The sequence below is a fragment of the Mustelus asterias genome, chromosome 2 (genome assembly GCF_964213995.1).
Source record: "Mustelus asterias chromosome 2, sMusAst1.hap1.1, whole genome shotgun sequence".
Lineage (NCBI taxonomy): Eukaryota > Metazoa > Chordata > Chondrichthyes > Carcharhiniformes > Triakidae > Mustelus > Mustelus asterias.
This window is the reverse complement of record NC_135802.1, coordinates 17,987,968-18,002,074: the sequence shown is the minus strand read 5'-3', so window position 1 is coordinate 18,002,074 and position 14,107 is coordinate 17,987,968. Positions and strand designations below refer to the sequence as shown.

Below are 14,107 nucleotides of genomic sequence, written 5' to 3'. Positions count from 1 at the left end.
CATCAGACCAGATGCAACAGAGATGGAGAAACTGGGTCAATGGTTTAAAGTTTATTTATTAGTATCACAAGTTTTTTTCTTATACATTCGTGGGACAAGGGCATCACTGGCTGGCCACCATTTATTGCCCAACCCTAGTTGCCCTTGAGAAGGGGAGGTGAGCTGCCTTCTTGAATCATTGCAATCCATGTTCTGTGGGTTGACCCACAGTGCCATTAGGGAGGGAATTCCAGGATTTTGACCCAGCGACTACGAAGGAATGGCAATATATTTCCAAGTAAGAAGTTTAACACCACCAGGTTAAAGTCCAACAGGTTTATTTGGTAGCAAAAGCCACACTAGCTTTCGGAGCTGCAAACCCCTTCTTCAGGTGAGTGGGAATTCTGTTCACAAACAGAGCATATAAAGACACAGCCTCAATTTACATGAATAATGGTTGGAATGCGAATACTTACAACTAATCAAGTCTTTAAGAAACAAAACAAAACAGAGTTTCACTGGCTGTCTTGTCTGGAGACAATACACATCTTTTTAGCCTGTCTTGATGCTCTCTCCACTCACATTGTTTTGTTTCTTAAAGACTTGATTAGTTGTAAGTATTCGCATTCCAACCATTATTCATATAAATTGAGTCTGTGTCTTTATATGCTCTGTTTGTGAACAGAATTCCCACTCACCTGAAGAAGGGGCTTGCAGCTCCGAAAGCTAGTGTGGCTTTTGCTACCAAATAAACCTGTTGGACTTTAACCTGGTGTTGTTAAACTTCTTACTGTGTTTACCCCAGTCCAACGCCGGCATCTCCACATCATAATATATTTCCAAGTCAGGATGATGAGTGTCTTGGAGGGGAACTTGCAGGTAGTAGTATTCTCATGTATCAGCTGCCCTTGTCCTTCTAGATGGACGTGGTCATGGGTTTGGAAGGTGCTGTCTAAGGATCTTTGGTGAATTGCTGCAGTGCATCTTGTAGATAAAACACACTGCTGCTACTGAGCATTGGTGGTGGAGGAATTGAATGTTTGTAGATGGATGGTGTCAAGCTTCTTGAGTGTTGTTGGAGCTGCACCCATCCAGGCAAGTGGGGAGTATTCCATCACACTCCTGACTTGTCCCTTGCAGATGGTAGATAGGCTTTGGGGAGTCAGGAGGTGAGTTACTTGCTGCAGTAGTCCTAGCCTCTGAACTGCTCTTGTAGCCACTCTGTTTATGTGGCGAGTCCAGTTGAGTTTCTGGTCAATGGTAACCCCAAGGATGTTGAAAACGGGGGATTCAGTGATGGTTACACCATTGAATGTCACGGGGCGGTGGTTACAGTGTCTCTTATTGGTGATGGTCATTGCCTGGCATTTGTGTGGTGCGAATGCTACTTACCACTTATTAGCCCAAATCTGTATATTGCCCAAATCTTGTTGCATTTAAACATGGACTGCTTCAGTATCTGAGGAGTCGCGAATGGTGCTGAACATTGTGCAATCATCGGTGAACATTCCCACTTCTGACCTTGTGACAGAGGAAGATCATTGATGAAGCAGTTGTAGATTGTTGGGTGGGCCTCGGACACTACCCTGAGGGACTCCTGCAGAGACGTCCTGGAGCTCAGATGACTGAACCTCCACAACCACAACCATCTTTCTATGTACCAGGTATGACTCCAACCAGCGGAGAGTTTGCCCCCTGATACCCCTTTATACAGGGCAGTGTGAGGCCACATTTTGAATATTGTGCAGTTTTGGTCTCCTTGTCTAAGGACATACTTGGCCTTGAGAGAATGCAACAAAGTGCAACTGGTTTCTGGGATGAAGAGAAATTGAGTAGGCTGGGCCTATATTCCCTGGAGTTTAGGAGAGAGAAGTGATCTATTTGAAATATATAGGGGCGGAATTTTCCTAAAAAAATTCCAAGTATCATAACAGCAAGGAAACGGGAGTCCTCCTTACCGGTCTTTTCAGTGAGCTCCGCACTGCAATCCTCAGCTTTTCTTGACAGTTGGGAGCTTTGCACTGGTACGGGAAGGGGGAAGCCTATATAAGCCGGTGAAGTCAGCTTCAGAGTGCTCAGGCGCTATTCCGCAGGGTGAACCAGATGACCTCATCCCACTTCCCCCAATGAAAATCGGACAACCACATCCCTTCCTCCATCAGTGGCATTGTCAGCCCGCACACCAGCATGAGTCGCCAACATCAGGGCCCTGGCGGACCCCTCCACTTCATGGCTCCCTCCGCAAACCACCCCCATTACGACCTCCTCCCCACCACCCACATGCACAGAGGCACCGTCAAAGTACATAGCCCCCTGTCACAGCCCCACCCCCACTCAGGCCCCACCCCCAGGTGGGCACAGCCCCAGCCATGCCCTCAACCACCCGGGGGTTTCAGTGGTCTCTGATCCCCCGCCCATGGCACCGGGTCTCCGCTGGTGGAGACCAGTAGAGATTCACGTCGGTGTGCCCTCTCACCAGCATGGTGGGGAGCACTGGGGGGGCATCCAGGAGGGGGGAAGCAGCTGCGCCAGATGTTATGGAGATCCAGGCACTCTGATGCTAATGAGCTTCACAGCCTTTCTGGTTACGAAGTCATTCTCACCAGTAAAACGAGGACAGGAAGGTTGCAACAGTACAATATTTTGAGTCTTTCTATATAACTGAAAATCTTCATTTCTGGAACCATTCTCGTGAATCTTTTTTGCAACTTCCCTAATGTCTTCACTTCCATCCAGAACTGGACACAATATTCCAACTGCAACTGAACCAGTGTTTTGTACACCTAAATTGCATTCACCACAGTGGCACACTGGTTAGCAATGCTGCCTCACAGCGCCAGGGACCTGGTTCAATTCTGGCCTTGGGTGACTAACTGTAGCATTTGCACATTCTCATGTCTGTACGGGTTTCCTCTGGGTGCTCTGGTTTCCTCCCACAATCCAAGTTTGTGCAGGTTAGGTGGATTGGCTATGCTATATTACCCCTTAGTATCCAAAGATGTGCAAGTTAGATTGATTATGCATGGTAAATGTGTGGGGGGTTACAGGGATAGGAAGGAGGGAAGGTCCTGGGTGGATGTTCTTTAGGAGAGTGTGTGCAGACTTCACAGGCCAAATGGCTTCTTTCTGCACTGTAGGATTCTATGGTTTCTAACTTCCAAGCTTTTGTGTGCTATGCCGCTCTTGATAAAGGCATGATGCATATGTTTTCTTAACAAGTCCCTCAGTCTTCAATGATTTATGCACATATACACCGAGGTCTTTCTGCTCTTGCACTCCCTCTAGAATTGTACCTTTATTATATATTGTCTCTCTGTATTCTTCCTAACAAAATGAATCACTTCACCCTTCTCTGTATTAAATTTCATCTAGTAAGAGTTTTAACAACACCAGGTTAAATTTCATTTGCCATTGTCTCCCCCGTTCCAACAGCCTGCCATTCCCCTTTTGAAGTTCTTCACAATCCTACTGATGGTTCAAAATACTTCCAAAATTTGTATCATCCACAAATTTTGAATTTGTGCACTGTACACCAAGGTCTTGGTCAATAATATTTGTCAGGAAGAGGAGGGTGCCAAAACCAATCCCTGGAGAACTCCACTATACATCTTCATCCAGACAAAGCTGCATTTTTCCAAGTTTTTTTTATACATTCGTGGAACATGGGCATCGCTGCTGGCCAGCATCTATTGCCCATCCCTAGTTGCCCTCGAGGTGGTGGTGGTGGTGATGAGCTGCCTTCTTGAATCGCTGCAGTCCACATGCTGTGGGTTTACCCGCAATGCCATTAGAAAGGGAATTCCAGGATTTTGATCCAGCGACTGCGAATTTAATTTCCAAGACAGGATGGTGAGTGGCTTGGACGGAAACTTGCAGGTGGTGGTGTTCCCATGTATCTGCTATCCTTGTCCTTCTAGATGGAAGTGGTTGTGGGTTTAGAACGTGCTGTCTAAGGATCTTTGATGAATTGCTGCAGTGCATCTTGTAGATAGTACACACTGATGCTACTGAGCGTCGGTAGTGGAGGGAGTGGATGTTTGTGGTTGCGATGCCAATCTAGCAGACTGCTTTCTCCTTGATGATGTCAAGCTTCTCGAGTGTTGTTGGAGCTACATCCATCCAGGCAAATGGGGAGTATTCCATTACACTCCTGACTTGTGCCTGGTAGATGGTGGATAGGCTTTGGGGAATCAGGGGGTAAGTTACTCGCTGCAGTATTCCTAGCCTCTGACCTGCTCTTATTAGTTGCATCCCAAATTATTGTTTGTAAAATCTTCCCCACCACTGAGGTGAAATGCAAGTCATTTTGGATCTGGATGTCAGCTTCCAACCTCATTCTCCAGAGACAGCCTCTGTTGAGAGGGTTCAACAATGGAGGAGGATATTAATTACTGAAAGCAGGTCGAGGCTTATTCAGAACGGACTTCAAAAACACAAAACCAAATTTATGCCCTGCACGTTGCCGTCTCCATTTGTGTTATAGATTCTTATCTAGATGCCTTGACTAGTTTCTATAAACTAGCCACTTCACTTACAGTCTGAAATCTTTCTGTTCTTTTTACAGATAAACACATTTCTGGTCAACATAAACTTATCAACAAAACTCTAGCACATGTAAGAGGATAATGAGTACTGTAAAAAGGTGAGATTAAAATGTTTATTGCATAGGCTCTCCCTCAATAGCTGTAATTTCATAATTGTCTTGTAAGGGGCAGAACTGCTCATTTTTCCCCTTACAAAGATAATGTTGACCAGGGGACAGAGACCCTTCCGCCCCACCACACCGTGAGTTCCCACTCCTTCAGAGCCCAGCAGATCAAGTGGGGCCAATAAGCAAAGAAGTGGAAGCATTTGAAAATATTTGCAGATCTGTCTCCTTTCTCATTCCCGAGGTCATGATGATATCAGAGTCATATTTTCTGACACAATCACCCCCCGCCCCGCTCCCTCCCCAATCCCTCCCAGCATTGAAATTCTCGTATTTCTCTACCCCATAGGGCTGTGGAGGCTCAGTCATTGAGTATATTCAAAAAAGACATTGATAGATTTCTAGATATTAAAGATATCAAGAGATATAGGGATCGTTCAGGAAAATGGCATTGAGATAGAAGATCAACCACGATCTGGTTGAATGGTGAAACAGGCTTGAGGGGCCAAATAGCCTATACCTGCTCCTATGATACAAGGTGCATCTTAAACTCACTTGGCCTTGGTTAAAATATAGGATGTTGCCCTTTTAACCCACAAAAAAATTAAACAACAGCAGGACCACAAAGCAGCAGAAGTGCTCTGTTCCTGTGCAATTTAAATAATCTCATCTCTCAGCATGTATAATCAGTGCGGTTATCCGAAATACCAGTCAAAATTAGCTTTTGCCATCACTAAATCAACAGACAGCGACACCAGTGAAAATAACCCCTTTAAATCAAGAGGAAAGTGACAGTGGAGAAAATTACACAGCACACCAGCCATCACTGGATTAATTAAACTGACCAAAAACTTGTGCCGACAGCTTTCAAGCAAGGACTGTTAGGTAAATTATGTTTGTACTTTTTAAATTACACTTGTCATGCACTGTAAAACTCAAGATATAAAGAGACAGAATTCCATTTTCCTTGAAAACCTGGGTTATAACTCAAAAGAATGAAAAAGATCTTATTCAATCCATCTTCGTGAAAGGGGACCTATATAACCCTAATTATCATAAAATACAGCATATAAGTCGCAGCATTTTTTTATGTGCATCAGGAAATTAAATTAATGCTGCAGATCCATTAGACAGATGACAACTGAAAATGCACCACACTGCACTATCATGTGATCCATCAATTTTACAGAGATCACAGATGGGCTTACACTTAATTTTATATCCATATGTAAATTGTGGATGATTAACACTAGGGCTAACTGATTGAACTTGACCACCCGTTTCCATGCTGTAATTTCTATGGTTTAGATAAACACAATAGCACACAAATGGTGCACATTTTATTCATACACAAATTGGGCAGCATCTTGTGGTGGTGAAGAGGTATCCCTCAGAATGGCAAATCACTACCCTTGTTGGCTGATTTGTGCCTCTCTGTCCTTAGCTTCACAAGAACAGTATCTCAGTCTTAACCTTCCCATGACTTTTAATGAAGTCACTGCATTCGCTCATTAATTACAGAAAGTTATGTCTGATAACGAGAAGCACAAGTAGGTTTTTAACGAGGTGATAATTATCAATGACTGCTAATCAAGAAATCCTGTCCAGGCTGAACAATAAGTAGAATCTGATTATTTTAGTTTGTTTTAAGAATTGGTTTGAGATATTTATAAATATAATTTTAAAAAATCTTTTCTTCTCCTTCGTCCACTCTTTATTTCTCTTTTCGACTTCAAATTTACCCTCTTTCTCAGATCTCTTTCTGTTCATTTCTCAATCCTGAACTCTCACTGCAGATAAAAGGTTTGTTTCACAGTACACCAAGATGCCAGGTGCCCTACTGCACATCACCATTATGAGCTTGCACCTCCAGCAACCTGTGGGCAAAAAATGTTAAAATCTAAAGGTGCACTCAAAAGTCCGACTCTAAGAGCACATCTAGAGAGGTCCCCACTCGAGCAAAACCTGAATATAATTCTATGAAAAAGCCACTTACCAGCTCTCAATCCTCAAATCAGTCGTCATTAGTATGTGCCATCTGCCCAAAGTTAATTTCAAACTATAACATGCAGTGCTTAAAAAGTAAACTGGTTTCTAGATTTTTTTCGGACATCTAGAATTTGATTCCTGACTGAAGCACAGTGAACAACCAGAGAATATGCTCATCAGAGTACAGTTACTGCAACAGAGGACAGCTTTTTCCAGTAAAGAGAAGTTGCCTGAATGAAAGCCCTGGTCATTCCCATTACTTGCCTAAAAAGCTGTAGGCAAAAAAACCTTGCTGATTTTGAAGCTGCCCTTCCCACCAGTTTGACCAAACCAAAGTATTGATAGCACCTGTAGAATGTTCACTGACCAAGGAAGCGGTATGAAAACATATCATTAACTGGAGGGAGCAAAAATAAATGGAAACATATTGGTCAGTGGAGATGCATCAGTGACAAAGCAGCACACAACTTCTCATACTATTATAGTTGATTCCAAAACTAACTAGGAAGGGCTCAGAGAGCTGGAGTTCCTACCTCAGTGGTATCTGGAAATTGTGCACAATCTTACATCCACAGAAAGGTATATGTCTTATCATTTTGACACAGAGCTGCATTGGCCTTGAAGGCTAGGAAATTCAGAACTGTTTTAAAGAACATAAGAACTAGGAGCAGGAGTAGGCCATCTAGTCCCTCGAGCCTGCTCCGCCATTCAATAAGATCATGGCTGATCTTTTTGTGGACTCAGCTCCACTTACCCGCCCGCTCATCATAACCCTTAATTCCTTTACTGTTCAAAAATTTATCTATCCTTGCCTTAAAAACATTTAATGAGGTAGCCTCAACTGCTTCACTGGGCAGGGAATTCCACAGATTCACAACCCTTTGTGTGAAGAAGTTCCTCCTCAACTCAGTCCTAAATCTGCTCCCCTTTATTTTGAGGCCATGACCCCTAGTTCTAGTTTCACCAGCCAGTGGAAACAACCTCCCTACTTCTGTCTTATCTATTCCCTTCATAATCTTTTATGTTTTTATAAGTCAGTCTTCCGAATTCCAATGAGTATAGCCCCAGTCTACTCAGTCTCTCCTCATAAGCCAACCCTCTCAACTTCAGAATCAACCTAGTGAACCTCCTCTGCACCCCCTCCAGTGCCAGTATATCCTTTCTCGAATAAGGAGACCAAAACTGTACACAGTATCCAGGTGTAGTCTCACCAGCATCTTATACAGCTGTAACATAACCTTACTGTTTTTAAACTCCATCCCTCTAGCAATGAAGGACAAAATTCCATTTGCCTTCTTAATTACCTGCTGCACCTGCAAACCAACTCCTTGAGATTCTTGTACAAGGACACCCAGGTCCCTCTGCACAGCAGCATGCTACAATTTTTTACTATTTAAATAATAGTCCATTTTGCTGTTATTCCTACCAAAATGGATGACCTCACATTTACCAACATTGTACTCCATCTGCCAGACCCTCGCCCACTCACTTAGATTATCTATATCCCTTTGCAGACTTTCAGCATCCTCTGCTCACTTTGCTCTGCCACTCATTTTAGTGTCATCTGTGAATTTTGACACATTACACTTGCTCCCCAACTCCAAATCATCTATGTAAATCGTAAACAATTGCAGTCCCAACACTGATCCCTGAGGCACATCACTAGTCACTGATCGCCAACCAGAAAAACACCCATTTACCCCCACTCTTTGCTTTCTGTTAGTTAACCAATCCTCTATCCATGCTAATACATTACCCGTAACACTGTGCATCTTTATCTTATGTAGCAGTCTTTGGTGCGGCACCTTGTCAAATGCCTTCTGGAAATCCAGATACACCACATCCACAAGTTCCCCATTATCCACTGCACATATAATGTTCTCAAAGAATTCCACCAAATTAGTCAAACATGACCTTCCCTTCATGAACCCATGCTGCGTCTTACCAATGGGACAATTTATATCCAGATGTCTCGCTATTTCTTCCTTGATGATAGATTCAAGCATTTTCCCTACTACAGAAGTTAAGCTAACCGGCCTATAGTTACCCGCCTTTTGTCTCCCTCCTTTTTTAAACAGTGGCTGTTTTCCAATCTGCGGGAACCACCCTAGAGTCCAGCGAATTTTGGTGAATTACCACTAGTGCATTTGTTATTTCCCCCACCATCTCTTTTAGTACCCTGGGATGCATTCCATCAGGACCAGGAGACTTGTCTACCTTTAGCCCCATTAACTTGCCCAACACTACCTCTTTCATAATAATGATATTTACTTGCCGTTACAGCTGACAGAGTATCTGTGAAGCCCAATATCTATGATCATCAACAAAAATACATAAAAATGCAGCTTTAAAAGTAAAGTTAAGAATCGACGTAATGTTTTAATGCTTTTTATCCAATGGCACAATACTTCTGGCACCAGAATTCATTGAGCTTGAAGACTATTTGTGCTCAAAACCAACATAAACATCTTTTTCAAATCCACTACTGCAGCTGAATAAAAAGCTGTTATTGGTAATTGTGTCCTATAGATTTAATTTTAGCATTGTAAACATATCCACCACAGTTAGCTCTCAGCAACATACTGAAGGAGGAAAAATATACAGATGGGTACACATAAGATGGCTGCCTGGCACACAAACAGTCACCTGGGAAAGAGACATTAAACGGACACTGACTTTCAGTACAGACAACCACCTGAGATTGAAACATAAAGGACAGACAGCTATCCAAAGTTAAACATGCAGGAATCAAATCCTACAGGAAGCCAGCCAGGGCTTAAGGATAAGGACAATAGGGGTAGATAATGAGATTAACTACAGGTGGGATCGGGAATACATAACTGCAGGAAAACCAATTACTGTAAATTACTATATGAATAGGCCGAAACTAAAAACCATTGATAGACACTGACGTAGGAAATGTATCCATTCCTAAGACAATGCGATGTTAACATGTTCATGTCTGTATCTGTCTGTATTTGTCTATAACGATATGTTAACGATCGATCACCTACTTGATTACAACGATGTGATAATGGCTAGATGTCCGGTCCATCTATTGTGTAAAGGGTATAAAGATGGACTGCTCCAATTGTCTCATTGAGAGAAGGTTTGCTGCTTGTTAGTGCCTTTTCTCCACGAAGCTTCGTTAAAATACAACTGTGTTCTTGAAACCTTCATGCCTGACCTAGTGGTACTTTTCCCACAACAATGCCCACAATTTCAATGAATACAGTCACCACCATTGACACTGTCTATGTTTATCATGGGCTGCCACCTATATCAGGTAAATGACACTAACATGTGCCACAGCCATTGCAGTCAATTGTAAATGGAGCCACTTATAATTTATTAAATTTGTTAATTATTGCAGGCAGTTAACTAAGCAACTGATTTAAAATGTTATGCTGATTTCAAACAAAGTTACGTCTTCAAGTGGTTTCAGTCAGTTATTGTTACAACAGTGTTAATGTCATGATTACTTTACTGATGAGGTTCCTAATGCAACTGTTCTCAATTGGATGAGGCCATTGATAAATGAGATTGTGTTTTTTGAAATAATGTAGTTTACTTTGTTTTTGGTTCACATTAAAACCATCACTCTCAATCTTCAACAGTACTTCGTAAACCTGCGATGTCTACCACCCAGAACAGGTTTGTCCACCTGGTGACCCCCAGGCTTGATTCTAGTCCCCAACCCACCAAACATTTTGGACATGCAACTGACTACTGACTTAAATTTTTAAAATGCTGTAAAGTTGCTCATTCAATCACAGGCTGGTTCTTCCCTGCATTTATTGCTGATAAGTTCACACAGGATGGGGGGGCATGGCTTGGAGCAAGAGTTGGGTCCACCAGAGTGAGTGCGATTGTGTGTGTGTGAGAGAGAGGGTGTGTGTGCGTGAGTGTGAATGAGAATGTATGAATGTGTGTGTGGTATGTGGGGAGGCTGCAGAAAGATTTAGACAGTTTAGGAGAGTGGTCCAAGAAGTGGCTGATGAAATTCAACGTGGGCAAGTGCGAGGTCGTACACTTTGGAAAAAAGAATAGAGGCATGGACTATTTTCTAAACGGTGACAAAATTCATAATGCTAAAGTGCAAAGGGACTTGGGAGTCCTAGTCCAGGATTCTCTAAAGGTAAACTTGCAGGTTGAGTCCGTAATTAAGAAAGCAAATGTAATGTTGTCATTTATCTCAAGAGGCTTGGAATACAAAAGCAGGGATGTACTTCTGAGGCTTTATAAAGTACTGGTTAGGCCCCATTTGGAGTACTGTGAGCAATTTTGGGCCCCACACCTCAGGAAGGACATACTGGCACTGGAGCGGGTCCAGCGGAGATTCACACGGATGATCCCAGGAATGGTAGGCCTGACATACGATGAACGTCTGAGGATCGTGGGATTATATTCATTGGAGTTTAGGAGGTTGAGGGGAGATCTGATAGAAACTTACAAGATAATGAACGGCTTAGATAGGATGGACGTAGGGAAGTTGTTTCCATTAACAGGGGAGACTAGGACGCGGGGGCACAGCCTTAGAATAAAAGGGAGTCACTTTAGAACAGAGATGAGGAGAAATTTCTTCAGCCAGAGAGTGGTGGGTCTGTGGAATTCATTGCCACAGAGGGCTGTGGAGGCCGAGACGTTGAGCGTCTTCAAGACAGAAATTGATAAATTCTTGATTTCTCGAGGAATTAAGGGCTTTGGGGAGAGAGCGGGTAAATGGAGTTGAAATCAACCATGATTGAATGGTGGAGTGGACTCGATGGGCCGAATGGCCTTACTTCCGCTCCTATGTCTTATGGTCTTATGGTAACTGTGTGACAGAGAGTGTGTCTCACTTGCAATTTAGAGGTTTTCATTCACCCTCACACACCAATGCCCACTCTCACAGTGGATATAGGTGAATAAGTAAGCACACTGTGACCAAGTGAACTGGATACACACACACGCCCTCTCACACTCAAATGATCATCTTTATTTATTACACATACTTTTAAATGATCAATTTATTACTTTAATTTTTTGTTGTTTCTTTTCGTACCTCAGCATTTTTTTAAAAAAGTGTTTAATATTGTGTCAAACCTTATCTTTCTGCAATTCGCTCATTAGCCCCTCGAATGAGAAAAAAATTGAAGTGCTTTCCACCCCCCCACCGCCATGTGTAAAGAAAGATTGGACAAGCCTGACCTCGAAGGACATAAGAATATTGTCCCCTGCAGGCTCCCCTACAAATGACAGACTGACTTTATTCCCACATTCCTTCAATGTTACTGGGTCACACATATGGAACTCCCTCCAAACATCATTCAGGGTTTATCTACACCACACAGAAGGTGGCTCACCAGCAGATTCTCGAGGGTAATTAAGGATGGGTGACACCTGCTGGCCTTGCAGTTATTGTCCACATCCCACTAACAAATTAAAAATAAGGACAATACCAAAAGATTCAACGGATGACTTGAAAATCTCACACCTAGTCTTATCAACTACAAGAGGGCACAGGGTTACGGTGAGAGGGGGTAAGTTTAGGGGAGACATGCAGGGAATGTTTTTCACAGAGGGTGGGTGCCTGGAACGTACTGTCAGTGGAGGGCCGAAGGACGTTTTCCTATGCCGTATTGTTCTTTGTTCTAAGTTGCAGCCAAAACAGGCGTGAAATAGGTGGGCAGCCAGGTCACTCATTTGATAACATGAGTACAAGCTATTTTCAGGTCTGCGCTTCAATTCAAGAGCTGAGCTGTCAGTACGAATTGTGCTGGTAATTGGGTAATTTGCACATATATGGGGGAGGAATCTTAGGCAACAACCCGATCTAATTTCCAGCTTGTTTCTGCATTTTAAAACAGGAACTTAAGTGTGTATTATGGAACTGAGTTAAAGGTGTTGTTTTTGTATTAGTTAGGAGAAAAATTACACTGAGAGAGCATCTCACTTCTCAAACATGTCCTGTAACTTTAATCGAATATCCTCTTCCCAGTAGGAGAGAGAAAGGGCTGCGCTACACTGCTAGGTGTGGATGGTTCAAGATGGCAGAGCGTGTCAGTGGCAAAGCTTAGTATCTCAAACATAACTGCTCAAAATCTTATTTTTTCTCTCAATAACATAGTCCTGCACCACTTTAAAGCAGTGAAGGGTTTGAGTACGCCACTTTACGTACCTCTCATTTATTCATAAAAACAAATTGATGTCACTCCTGCTGCAATTTCCATATTCTGTCACTACTCTCCTAATGAATTGCTTCATCTTACACAAATCAGATGCTTCTTCCTGTCCTAGCACCAGTAAAACTACCCTACACTCGCACACAGATATCCACAACTCTTCGGGGGCGGCACGGTGGCACAGTGGTTAGCAGTGCTGCCTCACAGTGCCAGGGACCCGGGTTCAATTCCGGCCTTGGGTCACTGTGTGCGTGGAGTTTGCACGTTCTCCCCGTGTCTGCGTGGGTTTCTTCCGGGTGCTCCGGTTTCCACCCACACTCCAAAGATGTTCAGGTTAGGTTGATTGGCCATGCTAAATTGACCCTAGTATCAGGGGGATTATAGCAGGGTAAATATGTGGGGTTACGGCGATAGGGCCTGGGTGGGTCTCACTTCTCGGCCTTTTGGCTAAGATCAAGTGTAGTATGGATGGATGCTGCACTTGGTCGAGGTCATTAGGTTACATTTAAGCTTCATATTCATATGAAGCAATTTTTAAAAGCGGCATCTCGACCTTTTGGCTAAGATGCAAATGAGATCAAGCCTTGGAGGAGGAAACCTCCCCCTCCTCCAATCAGCTTGGCTCATGTAGATCAGGCCCAAGACAGGTGTGTAGGCCCTGTCTTGTCAGCTTGGATCGGAAATGTCTCAACTTGTTGAGACTCTGAATTGGACTTGATTTGATTGAATTGGAAAAGTATATTTTAAAAAATAGGGCCTGGGTGGGATTGTGGTCAGTGCAGACTCGATGGGCCGAATGGCCTCCTTCTGCATTGAAGGGATTCTATGGATTCTATGATTCAACTCTCCCTTTCTTCTTGCAGGGTCAACTCACATGTAATGTTAGGGAGAGAATCCATACTGATGGAGGAACATCATCCATTCAAGTCAGCACATCAGCAAAGCAACTCCAGATACACAAGATTGAGGGTTAGCCAGGGCAATAATGGATGGCGAGGCAGAAGGAACGAATTTTCTTAGCCATCCGTTTCTCTTATTGAGACACCCTGCATCATTAGCAGCCATTCAGTTCAGATGCATTGCAACATTTCACCAAAGATCCTGAGACAGCACATTCCAAACCCATGACCACTTCCATCTCGAAGGACCTGGGCAGCAGATACATGGGAACACCACCACCTGCAAGTTCCCCTGCAAACCACTCACCATTCTGACTTGGAAATGTATCACCCTTCCTTAATAGTCGCTGGGTCAAAATCCTGGAATTCCCTCCCTAACAGTATTGTGGGTCAACCCACAGAACATGGACTGCAGCGATTCAAGAAGG

The 14,107-nt window shown here is 43.3% G+C and overlaps 1 protein-coding gene and 1 pseudogene across 4 annotated transcripts in view; one reads left to right on the top strand and one right to left on the bottom strand.

Moving 5' to 3' along the window:
* The window catches only part of galnt11 (UDP-N-acetyl-alpha-D-galactosamine:polypeptide N-acetylgalactosaminyltransferase 11 (GalNAc-T11)), a 200,005-nt gene that overhangs the window by 116,094 nt on the left and 69,804 nt on the right, over nucleotides 1–14,107 (bottom strand). The gene's annotated exons all lie outside the window — the stretch shown is intronic.
* LOC144481905 (U2 spliceosomal RNA) lies at nucleotides 13,208–13,416 on the top strand (annotated as a pseudogene).